The sequence below is a fragment of the Hoplias malabaricus genome, chromosome 13 (genome assembly GCF_029633855.1).
Source record: "Hoplias malabaricus isolate fHopMal1 chromosome 13, fHopMal1.hap1, whole genome shotgun sequence".
NCBI lineage: Eukaryota > Metazoa > Chordata > Actinopteri > Characiformes > Erythrinidae > Hoplias > Hoplias malabaricus.
In genome coordinates, this window is record NC_089812.1 from 37,790,327 (window position 1) to 37,804,122 (window position 13,796).

The following is a 13,796-nucleotide window of genomic DNA, read 5'->3' on the forward strand; positions in this document are numbered from 1 at the left end:
ATGGCTATGCGTTTGGCCAGCAATAACGGCAGGCCTAGCTCTGAATAATAACACACAAGACGCGTTTACATCATCCGGTCTAAAAGAGCACAGAGGAGAGGGGAAAAAAGGCCCTGACTGAAACATCAGAACCTCTTTGGCCAGGAGAGGAAACAAGAAAATAGTAGCCTAGCGAACCCACCTACATTTAAGTGCTTCAGGGAGCTGATTTGGGACTGGGAGCACGGGGGCTGATGTATTTCAGGCTCATCACAGGACGGTCAACAATATGAAAGACAGTCTACGTGAAGCAGATTAAGCACCGCATGTAGAAACAAGCCTCTGTATAATCCCAAACAATGGAGTTATCCAATTAGCCTGAGCGAAAATGGAGAAATAAAAGGGTTTGGAGTGTTAAAACTGTTTTTTTCTTCCCTGTGTCTTGGCACGAAGAGGCCTTGCCTGTTTTATACATGTGGAAAAAGGCTCCAAACAGATTTTAGAGCAAGACAGGTGCCAGCATAACCATCTGCTTTGAGTTTCACCCCTCCTCTCGGTTCTCTCTTATACACACGTAGGCCAGTATAGACACACTCGCACTCGCACTCACACCACTACCACTGGCCCTTCCAGCACCAGGCTTATCATTCCACACAAAAAGACAAAAGGGATAACAGCATGGTTTTCACAGGCTACAAACACATCCAGATTCAAGAATACACCGTTTTACACAGCTATGTTCTGGGTTACTGCCATAAACAACTGTTAATGTAGACTGGCGTTTATAAACAAAGGGTAAAATAATGAAATGGACAAGGAATAAAAAGCACCAAAAGAAACTCAGTACACGATTCCTAGTTAAGAGTCTAATTCAGAGCAGGGCAACACAAAGTTGCTGAGTGGGTCTGCACTGTCCCTGAATGAACCCCAACACCCCCTCCCACCTCCACCCCCTCCCCATCAGAGCTGAGCAGCTCCATAAATCACCTGTGGAGGCATGAGGGATATGGGCCGTGCTCAAGCCAAAGCCCAAACACAGGAAAATCCAGGAAGACTCAAACTTCATGCTCCATAGCTCTTCTTTTTAGCTTCAAGGAGCGATCAAGCCCAATACAAAGAAACACACATGTATTTCCTCCGCAGGAATTCAGCCTTAGCTCTGCATTCCAAGGTCATGAGTTCAACACGGAGCTCAAATTTGAAAATGTTTTCCGTCAAAATAAGCTCCTTTTCCGGGCAAAAGACTTACACTCTGTTTTTCCTTTAGGCGAACCGACGTGTTTAGCTAACGTGAGGTGACAGGCCTCATTTAATTCAAGGCGCCTGCCTTCATTAGACCTAAGATGGCGTCTCCAGTTTAGCTATAGACTTTAGCTAGCATGTGCATTAAGTGAGGATGAGCTGAAAGGACAAATTTCTATCGCTACATTGTGTGTGGGCAGCGCTGGGCAGCTTTTGGCCAGCGGACGAGGTGCCAAATGGGCTCAGAGCAGCAGGGTTTTTCTTTAAAAGAGTGTGAAGGAAAAGACTGCGCAGGTGCTCCTTCTAAAGACGTACCGTGTGCCAGACAAGTTTTGGCGAGCCTTGTCAAGCTCTAGGTGCCATTTTGTCTCATTTGTTTAGGTCTCTTCTTTTCACAGTGTACTTCTGCTTTTCTTTTTTCTCCCCACAACAATCACCTTTTTCAGGCTGTATGCTTAAGAGCTTTTCCAGTAAAGTAGCCTATTTGCGTATGCTGGGGGGGATTGTGGCAACTTTGAACGTGATCGAGCGCCATTTGGCCTCAGCATCTTAGTAATAGAAACATAGTGTACAGATCAGTCCTATGTATAAAATATGCTGTTATATGTTTGTCACAGTGTCAGTGCTAATGTGTGCCAACTCCAAACCGAGCAAGAGGAGCAAGGTGAACCTTCGGGCCAATCGCTTTATTCCTATTAAGGGCGGTGAGCTTAGGATGTGAGCGGAATACGGCGCACAACATGTTCCTTGCGGGTTGGCGCTCTTTTCACAACTCATTTTGAGGCAGCAGCTGAGGCCTCGAATGATTAACTGGACGGGGTGGTCTTCACTACCTCTGTCCATGAACTCAATAAACCAAGCAAACCGCGTGTGTCCACGCATAACGTCCCAGCGCCTAGCGCGGAGCCAGCCAAGTGCCATATACCTTACTTTGAGTGCCTATTGATTTTATGCGATCAGACTTCCTAGAGGGTTTGCCCCTACATCATGCCATTAAATGGCCGTTGTAATCCATCCTGAAGCACAGCAGCAGACAAAGCTCGCTTTGTGTTGCTCTGCTTATGCACACATGGCACCGAGCCGCGGCAAACCTTGGCAGCCCCAGCGCACAACATTAAATTGTCAGAAAAATGTCTCCAAAAAAACCGATTGGGTCATGCTTTTGCTTTAAGGTATTTAAGCGCAAACATTGGCAAGCTGTCTTTAATTGTATTGTTCTCGTTAAAAGCGTACAGCGCATGCTGTATGGAGAACCCGGGAAGCGCCGCCAAGACGATCCAGCGCAATATGGCGCCCTGGATCTCCTGAAGGCTACCTGAACATACTGCACCCTCAATATTCAGTAATGTGCCTCGATCGGAAGGACGCGAAGCAAAATGATGAAGGGAAGAAGGGGGGAGGGGGGTGGCCATCTGTCTGTGGTGAGATTTGGGAGAGGAGGGGAAAATAAATTGAGAAGAGGCGCAAGAAGAAGCATAGCAACACCAGGGAAGATCTAACTAATCTAACTGCTGACACTGCTGCAGGTCACACCCCTCTTCCGCTTGGAAACAACCAAGTCATAAAAATGGAATGAGACCAGTTTTGGATCATAGCACAAAGGGGCGAGGGGAAAATATCAAAGGAGGTGCACATGAGGCGAGCGCAAAACTAGGGAAATTGAATAAAAAATAGGCTACATTATTATTATTATAGTACATTATAAAAATATTATTTACATTCTTAATATGCAGTTTCCTGTTTATAAATGAATGCAGAATGATAAATCATTAACATACGAACACAATAATCAGTCATTAGTATTTGTTGATTGATGGCGATGATCAGAATCAGACGCCTTTAAACCCTATAGCAGCTACATGACCATGAATTTTTAACACGCACACTTCCTGGTGCTCGGGACATTATTTTAAGGCAGTTGTGAGGTTTTGAACATTTCGTGAAACGTATTTTGTTGTATCTACTTCACTGACCCAGTGCCCCGGGCAGTGAGGCATGTAACTCAGAGGATATCTGTTACGTTCAGTTAAAATTGTGGCTTCTAAACGTGTTTAAATCCGTATGTATTTGTGCTGTGGACGTCAAAACATCTGTTACCTGTCACCAGTTTCCCATCTGTAAATAATATCTGCAACTTACTTGTTTTAAAATGTTAACTTTTTAAAAATAAATTCCTGTTTTACTCCAGTTTTGCGTCCAAATGTTTACATTATTATTTATAGATTTACAGATTCAGGTATTAGAAACAGCTCGGTAAATTAAATGTGACTGTCCCACATGTTCTTTATGTTTTTATAGAGGTTTTTTTGTGAGTAGAGCATGGCTCCATCAGTTAATGAACTTATAAACACTCATGTAGCACTCAGAAGTAACCTGGACAAAGTTTGTGACTTTCCCATTGCCCATTGCAATAGAAAAAGATTAGTAAATGACACACCCTGCAGCCTTACGACAAAAGAGCGCATTTGTAGTAACATGGGTCTCCAAGACCACCTCGTTCTGCAGTCCGCTCCGAGGTGAATCTGCTCGTTTGAGGTGTGGAGGATCCAGCTCTGTGCTTGGCGTAGTTGGTGCCCAAGTGACTCTCCAATAGAAACGCCAAGCGGCTTGTGGTAACAGTGGGCGACAAGGGCACCTTGGGTTTGCAGATGTTTGGGGCTGATGACAGATGGCTGTGGCGCGGGCGGCAGGACGGCGTCTGCGCCAGCCCAGTGCCACCTGCACCCCTCTGCCAGTCCCCATCTCCATAATACCCTCCACAATGGAGCTGATGGGATGCGCTGTTGGGCATGCCTGGCGTGAGAGTGCACACACGTGTGTGTGTGTGGGTCGTGACTCAGCTCTGAGGGATCACTGGGTTCCGTGGAGAAAGTGAAACCTTCACATTCTCCAGAACATGATGGGGACACAAATCAAGGGGTGTATCTGTCTAGCGTGTAAGATGGATTGCGCTATTACACAAGCGTAAAATGCATCTCCACTCCGCTTCACTATTCTTCTATCTCCTTTTTTAATCCATTCCTATTAGATTTATCTCCGTATGATTCAGACTGAAGCACATTCACAGCACAATCACGTATTTGATTAGAGCTGATATGCTTACGAATTAAAGGGATGTGCGTAAAGGGAAACATTAAAGGGTCGCGGGCTGGTTTCTAGACCTCCAGAGATAAGATACCCAGACAATGGTGACATTTGAATTCATTTATTGACCATTAACAGTATTTAACGCCTTTGGCAATGCAGTTGTTTTGTGCGAGCAGCGCGGCGTCCGATTGGCCGACGAGGCCTGCCAAATTCCCAGTGGTTGGAGGCAGGAGCGATGAAGGGCGAAGCAGACAGAGAGCAGGAGGCAAGTTAGCGAAATGTCAAACTACTCATTAATGTGGACACACACGGCCAGCATTGTATTAGACAAAATCTGCTCTCATAGGTGGGGGAGGCAGAGGAACCCTGCCATTATTGGTACAGGACACGTTACTGAATATTGATAGTGGATGTTTCGGGGTCTGGAGGAAACTAATTTAATATGCAAGGATGAAACGAACCCCTCAAACTGCGTTTATCGTAATCAATTCTAATTATTTTGTCAGATGAGTATTTACATTCTTTTCATTCTGGAAAGTAGAACAAAGGCTTACACCTGTTGATAGCGAATGTAGTTGATTATAATGCATTGTGTCGCTCACTCTGTAAGTCTATATGAAGATTTATTTACATTAGAGTGATATACCTACACCCGTGTATGAGTAATAAACACTGGGGGTTATTTTTCTATCTGTTACCAAATATTTCACTGCACTTTAAACTTTTCCTGAGGAATAAAGAACCCACACACTGCAGAAATCAGTGGTTCGAAAGAGAGGCACATTGGCAGTAATTACCCCATCCATCTTAATGGAGGCTGGTGGGTACCCTCGTACAGATCAGTCCTTACTAAGCCCAGCATTTGATAAATCTCTGCTTAAATTAGCCACCCCAGGAGTCTCAGGCCTCCTTCACTTTCTCACTCTCCATTCATCATCTCATTAAGGAGTTGGGGCAAAGCTAGCCACGGTTCTCTGTGCCCACTGGGAACGTTTGGCCCATTCTTAGGGAGACAGCGTGAGTAAGTGCTCATGGATGTTCTATGGCTTTGCTGAACACTGATGATGAAGCCAGCAGTGTTACCACTGAATGGTAGGATTGATTATGTGCTGTCAACATAGAGTGCATTCACAAGCACAGAGCTGGCCATTAACTTCAAAGAACATGACTGGTCAGTAGCGTTACTATATTCTCCTCTGAAATGCATAGGAACGGGTACATCATGTAATGGCAGTGCATGTCACGTCAGTGGCTGAAAACTCTGGTGGTTTGCTTTTTTCCATTTGAAGTTAAAATATAACGAGTGGCAAAGGGCAGGGTTCTAACACAATGAGCACAAAGAGGGGGGTGATGCAGTGGTTTGAGTGATTCCTTCACAGACAGAAGTGGGCCATCAAAGGTTTTCAGACTGGGTTCAAACCAAAATGGATGATTTTTTTTGGTAACTTAAACATGCAGTAGTACAGTCTTTGATATGTCCATAGTGTAACTACATCTGTAGGTTTCATGGACTACTTACGCAAATCATTTGTTCAAAACTGGAATAACTCTTTTAGCATCTCTTTATTAGTCACTAAACTTTGCATATTATATCTTCATGAAGCACTGAACACAGGTACCTAGCATGGGTTTAACCCGGTAATATATTTTTGATATTTCATTACTTCACTGACAGTACCTTAATTCATTCTGTAACCACTTCAGAATGCAAATGCAAATGTTTGTTTTCCTGCACAATCCACTAAAACATATTGTTAACAAACTGTTTTATATTAAAGACTTGATCATTTGAAAATATTTGTTTTTATTCAATCTGATATTTGTATCCTGATTTACATGATTTTATTATAGTGCCCTCTGGAGGTGGGTTTTAACTGCATTAAACATGCTTCTTCAGTACATTAGAATACACGGCTGTACATAGTTTGTGCTCAATAATGTAATTCATGTTTGGGTTGCAGTTAAAATGCTTATAAGGACTACACCTCCCTCAACTGATGGTTCTCTCTTGGCATCCTTCTGTTTAACTGCTGCTTCTCCCTGTGTTTTATTTACTTTTGTTAGCCTCCTGTGCTGCTGTCTGCTATGACGTCTCACCCACAGGTTCTGCTTTCTTCATTGCGGCTTGGCAGTTTGTGTCCTGCTTTCAAAAACGCTAATGGCCTGACCTGCTGACCAGGAGAGTCTTTATCATTAGTCTTTTAAGCTGCCTGTCTGTTTTTGCTACTTCTGCCAGCTGAGAATGTTGTTGTCACCGGTAGCTAGCAGCCTGCTATCACTGCTGTTAGCTGCTGCTGATGTCGAAGGAGGGAGCATGTCCTCATTGGTGTTGCTTGTTTGCTTGTTGCTGGTTTGCTAACACCGCGGTATGCTAGTGTCAACCAAGGGAGCTTATCATTTTTACTTCTGACCGATGGCTAGCAGCCACTAGCGGAGGAGTCCATCAACAGTTAGCAGCCTGTTGAAACTAGTATTTACAGTGAGTGTCAGTTTAATGAGCCCATTTTATTTTAAATCAACAGTAACAATGTGTGTTATTCTTTTCTTTGTTAATGCACAGGAAATGAAAAACAATGGAAAGCAACATTCCTTCTTTCATCTCCATAGGTTTCCATTCTAAAGGCTTTATTTACACAGAGAATGATTTTTTCGCACGTAAAAACGGATGCGATTTTTAACCTCGTGGAACCTTCACACCAAGACCGACACGTTTTCTACCTCAGCACTCTGGAATTACGGGAATACGCTGGAAGAGTAAGAATAAATAGATTTATTGAGTTGGAACACGGATGTATATGTCATTTTACTGTAAACACTGCAACAAAACACCACACAGAATAAGCCCCAGTCTCCAGAACAACGCGGGGAGTTCAGCAGTGTTTCCGAAGGCCACTGAGGGAGTTTGAGGTTCTGCTCCTGTGTGTTTTTTCTCTCATTATAAAGGATTATATTTTCTTTAACCTCCACAATTTCTGTAACCATGGCAACGGTGCTCTGATTGGTCAGCCTGATTTTTAACCTATCTGTCAAACAGAACCTAGACCTATTAAAACGAGGAAGAAATATGGACCGTCAAAAATTCAAATTCAAAATCTGACACAGCGTCGCAGTCAGTTTCTGACATGGTGTGAAGGACACTGTTAATATACGAGTGTTTGTTATAAACCTTGGTGTGAGAGGGCCTCATTTACAGGCTCCACCAAAGCTCAGACTGCAGTTTCGCACAAGTAAAATAACCCGGAGATCACTGTAAAAATACTAAAGCAAGTATGATTTGAACATTTGTTGTATTAGTTAAGCTGACTCAACACATCAGCCCTAAATAAGTAACTTTTATTAAATCTGACATCTTTATTACGGCCTGTAAAAACATCATATATGTGGGAGGCTGCTTTGGATGAGATTCTGAAAGCTCCCTGTAGCTATCCTCACTGTTTTCCAAGAAACCAGTTTTATGGTTGAGTATCTTTTGATAATGCATTGGATACTGATGTGACAGTCTATGATTTATGTTTCAATGTAAAAAAGATTCTCTAGCATTTATTATTTATGGATTTTTTGTTAGTTTTTGTCTTTAATGTTTATCGTGTATTTGTTCTTGTTATTTCTTTCTGCAGGATTTTCCCAGTCAAAAAAATCAGAGAAAACAAATATGGGTTTTCACCATTTCACGGGTGACTGTCTGTGAGGAGTGTGGTGTGTTCTCTCTGTGTCTGCGTGGGTTTCCTCCGGGTGACTGTCTGTGAGGAGTGTGGTGTGTTCTCCCTGTGTCTGCGTGGGTTTCCTCCGGGTGACTGTCTGTGAGGAGTGTGGTGTGTTCTTCCTGTGTCTGCGTGGGTTTCCTCCGGGTGACTGTCTGTGAGGAGTGTGGTGTGTTTCAGACTTTACTGGGCAACTCACAGCTTTCCTTCTTAACTCAGTAATGCTAACAAACACAACACTCACAGTGAAGCTTTAAAGACTGCACTTTGACTTGAGTTGGTTAAGCCCAACTTTTTCTGCATTTTTTCTTTATTCTACATTCATTTTTGTGTTAAAACCGTTAAAACGTGAAATTGTTCGCAACTCTCAATTTCCTGTGCTCCTGTTCATGTTTATATTCATTTTCCTTTTCATTTATTTTTGAACATTATCCTCTTTAACACTTAATAAGGAATATACCCGCCTTCCAGTCCGATTACACTGCTCCATAACTTAGTACTTTATAAAGCTGCTGCCTGGTTTGAGGGAAAAAAAACACGTAAAGAGGAGGCAAAGTATGCATGAGTTAGAAATGATGTGTGTGTGTGTGTGTGTGTGTGTGTGTGTGTGTAATCAGGTTAAATCATATCAGTAGTCCCACTGGGAGCAGTAAATTAAATGGTGAGTATGAGACCCTATGTCCCAGCCTCCCATTTAATGCCATTTTAGCTGCAAAGCAAGCAGAAATAAAAGCCTTCTCCAGGGCCTTTCCTGTCCCTCCCAAACTCTCTCCATCTTTCCCTCTCTCTCTTTCTCTCTCTCTCTCTCTTTCTGTCTCCCGCGGTGACAGAAACACATCACAAACTACAGCACCATGTGGTACATCCATTACTATAAACCACTTCACCACCCCCTGCTGAACGCACCCCCTCCCCTCATATCCCCCTCCAGAACATCATTTTTGCCTGCGGTTCTCAGTTGGGCTCGTTCCAAGTCGAACATTAGTAGAGAGGAGAGAGTGTGTATGGGTGTGTGTGTGTGTGTGTGTGTGTGTGTGTGTGGTTGGGAGGGGTGGTCGTTTGAACACAGTCAGTCCAGAAGTGCTGTATCTCTAAAGTGGCTTCCTAATTTGCTCAAAAGTCCAGGACAGTAACATCTTAGACTTTATTCTTTATTTTACAACAGACCCTTCAGATCAGGTCTTAGTTTAATCAACTCTTAAGCTATTCATGATATAATGAAAAATCACATAAGATGCATAAAAATTTAGTCTGATTATAAAATATAATTTACTTAATGTTCTGTATTCAGTTTGGTTCCTGAGACAATCTTTCACCCTTGTGTAGTTTGGCAAATAAACCTTAGTGTTAATTAAGTACATGGCTAAGTGGGATATAAGAATATTTACTGTTTTATTTGTTTGAAATTATAGTATACATCCAAATGTAAAGGTTTGAAAATGAAACTTCTTTGAACAACATCAAAACATTCATTCATTCAGTCATTGGTTGTCCGAAACTGCTTATCCAGTTCAGGGCGGCGGTGGATCCGGTGCCTACCCGGAATCACAGGGCACAAGGCAGGAATACACCCTGGAAGGGGCGCCAGTTCTTTGCAGATTGACACACACACATTCACACACACACTCACACCTACGAACATTTTTGAGTTGCCAATCCGGTGTGTTTTTGAAATGTGGGAGGAAACCGAAGCCAACCTACGCAGACACAGGGAGAACACACCACACTCCTCACAGACAGTCACCCGGAGGAAACCCACGCAGACACAGGGAGAACACACCACACTCCTCACAGACAGTCACCCGGAGGAAACCCACGCAGACACAGAGAGAACACACCACACTCCTCTCTGTTCTCCCTGTGTCTGTGTGGGTTTCCTCCGGGTGACTGTCTGTGAGGAATGTGGTGTGTTCTCCCTGGGTGCTCCACTTGACCTATTGAAAACTAAAATATAATTTTTATTTTTTATAAAATACCCTTTTTTATGACAGTTTAAATAAAGTTCAAACTAATAACAAAGGTATACTGCACTTACATAAATGATTAAATTTGAAAATATTCAGCAGTACTCTCTGTTCACTTCATTCAGGGACGTCCTATAGAAAATAACACTAAATAATTGCACTGGAAGGCATCAGTGAAACAAGCGACCACACATTTCTTATGAAAGCAGGCGATTTGTAGCTGTCATTTGGCAGCAAGCATCAAGCGACAGGAGACATGGCAACAGAACGACAAGCGACAAATCAAGTTGAGATTTTCAGTTTTATGCAAATGAGTTACGATGTGGAGATATAACAATATGAAATGACTGCGTGTGACAAATACTCTGATTTTTATACTATGTGTGAAGCATTTTTGCATGTGAACAGAAACAATCAAAAGAAAAATAAAGCCTGGACACTGTACACCACCACAAGCTTCATCACAGGCATCGCATCTCTGAACACTCCCACGAGAGACAAACCTAGGACGTCATGAGCGACTTGCTGCCTCTAGTGTGAACACAGGGAAACACCACACACCTAGAGGCCCCTCACACTTTAAACTGACAACGCCTTTCATTCAAAGTCCGAGGAAATGGATTTGTTTGAGAAGATAATATTGAAACTGGACCAGTGTCAGTGGCTGCTAATGAACAGCAGAGCTGCACAATTAACATTCACATTCAGGCAAATGATGTGGCTAATTATTACAGGTTATTTAACGTTTTTGTTTGTTTATTTGTTTATATTAATGACCCATTATCGCAGGAAAGAACTATTATTGTTTTCAGTCACTGGACTCGTCTCTCCAACTTCCCACTGAACAGTGGCTTTCGCAGCCAAGCCTTTTAATGGCTCCAATTCAGGCGCTTTCCTTTTCTTTGTTTATTAACAACATTCGAGAACTGTTTGCAGTCTCCTTTCATCATAACACCTTGGGAGGGTTGGAAAAAAAAAACGCTTAGACTGCCCATTAAAATGACCACACAGCTTCTGAAAAATGCTACGTTTAGCGCTGGAACGTTAGCGAGATTATGACTCTGCAACCACCACAAGATTCAGAAGCCGTGCTGTTTTAACATAATTTCCCTTTACTTTAAATGTAGTCAAAACACAGTGTGTTACTTTGGTTTAGCATTTTAAAGAAAATGATTAAAACACGCCTGGTAACGGGTATTTTTTTTGTGACCGGTGGCAAAACACATGATGTCAGAGTGTCAAAGCTATTTTTATCATTGAATTTAATTGAAGCCAAATGCGGGGAACAAACCCATGCCCTCGTCCCTTTCTCAATGATGAAATGTAAGAAAAGAATGGAGAAAAAGTGCATGCTGTGACTGTAAGGGTGCTTTGTTTAAACACAAGGCACAAGTCAGAATGGAGGGAGGGAGGGGGGGGGGTGCAGTGAAAACCATCCATATTGCAACTTTTCCATGAATTTGTCATGAGTTGGTGGAAATGTGGAGGCATGTAAATTTTTAATTATAAGGCCATATGGATGGGCTCGTTGGGTATACTCAGTGGGGTTCTGACACAGAGCAAGACGATCCAGAGCTTGTACAATCCACCTCTCTTCTCTACAGGCTGTCTGACACAGCGCTCTCACACACACCACTACACTACCTTTACCTGCTCCCGACAGGCCACAGGAACACATCAGACACATCCTGAGTCCTATGCTGATTAATTATGATTGCTGTTTACTGCTATTGTGATGACTTTTTCACCTCTTTTCTGAGTGTAAGGTCAATATTGGTTCCAGGGCTGTAACATATCGTAGAGTTCACGATAATATCGCCATCATTTTTGAAAGGATAAACAATAAAATCAGTATTGTGATCTAGTGATATTCAGACTTTGTTTACGTAATACGGCACACATTCTTTACACGAGTGGTTCAGGCACAGTAAGGTACGGTGGAAAGTGGCTCTGAGACCAAGAGATCTGCTCCAAAAGGAGAGTGGCTTCAGTCGTGTGGAGGGGGTTTGGTTACAAAGTATCCCATGTACAATAAACCATGGTGTTATGAAAGAATATGTTTAATTTAATAAAATTAATATCACTATAACATTTATTTTGTTGCAGTAGTGTGTTCCTGAAATTAAAAAAGTATAATTTAGTGTTGAGTTCATATCGCCAGGAATATCGTTATCGCCAAAATACTCTGAAATATCGTGATATAATTTAAGGGCCATATCGCCCAGCCCTAACTTCTACAACACTGTTCAACTGCATGGATCAAACAAGTCAACAAAGCCGATAAGATACATGCTCGCCCCAGTGGTTTACACTCAGCTGAAGACACAGGGATTTTCCTGAATACTACTGACTCTACAGTTAGACTTGGGTCAAAGGTCAAATGAAAACAAGGATGCATTTTTACTTCATTTCCTTCGCATCTTATTAAGAAGGCATCAATATATCAATTAATGACCCTCAGGCTGCTTCTCAGGAACTACCAGGAATGATCAATTTTAATATTTGGTTTTAAATGTTTAAGTCACTCGACTATAGAATAGAATATAAAATAATATTATTCGTTTTAATGAATATATTTACATTACATTATATAAAATAATTAATGTGCACCTTATCTATAGTACGTTTCACATATATTTTAATAAATAAATGAACTTACTAATGACTAAATGTCAAAAATATCTCATAAACTCATAAAACTGATAATTCAGTAAGCACAACTCTTTTTACCTGTTTCTCAAAGGGGTGTTCCCTTGTCCTTCTTTATTGTTTATTCATACATTTCAGTGTCATTCTTAATGTTTGAATTTGACTGTTCCACTACATTGTAGTGATGTTTACGTCCAGTTTCTCTGAATGTTCATCTTTGTGTGTAAATGGAACATATCTCTGCACGTACTTCCTGGTTCCTTGTCCTTCGCAAACCCCCCAACTTTATATTAGTACAAATGCTAGTATTAACAGTTTACAGCATTTAAAAATGACTAATAAACTGCATATGTATAGTATGATTTTAGATTTTTAATAAGTAATAAATAGCATGCTAATAATCTCATTCCTTTCTCTGCTGTAGTTTAAGTGTCTGTGTACTGGCTCACACTTTAGTTCCTGTAACTCCTAACTCTACGTTACTATCACAGAATCCATCAAATTGCCTGTATCTAGTGAAAAATGAGGCAAAATATTAATCCCTGATTAATACGACTATGGTTACTCTGTAATTAGGCCCAATACCTAATCCATTTAAAGCTCTGGTCTTGTTCGCCAGCGCCTGATGCAGAAAGCATCTTTAAAGCGCCTCCGCTTGGCACGGACTTGCTGGTGCCAAAATTAAGCCCCGTGTCATGCCCACCCTAACCCCACCACCGCCGCCGCCATGGGAACGTTACATCTTTAATGACGAGTGAGGTTCTCTCCTCTCTCCACATGACACAAAAGCTCTGACATCTGTCTCTCAGAGAGCCGCACTCCAAAAAGCTGCACATTTGTTCCTATCTTTTTCCTTCTTGAAAAGAGATCAAAAAAAGAAGAAGAAGAAGAAGAAGAAGAGCGGTGGAGGGTGGGGGCAGTGCTTAAAGAGGGAGCGCTGGATGGAGGGGTTAAAACAAAAGGCTCTTTTTTTGTTTCTCCGAGTGTTTCTGCTGGTTAATTCTCCCCATAAAGCATTCCAAAAATTCAAAGTAGTTGTTAAAGAGGGCCCCCTCCAAACCAACGCTGCCCCCCTTTATCTGCCCTGCTGCTTATGGTACAGCTCATCTGTCCGTAAAAAACAACATGTTTACATTAATGAGAGGAATGAGGAAAGTAGGCCACATATTCTCCT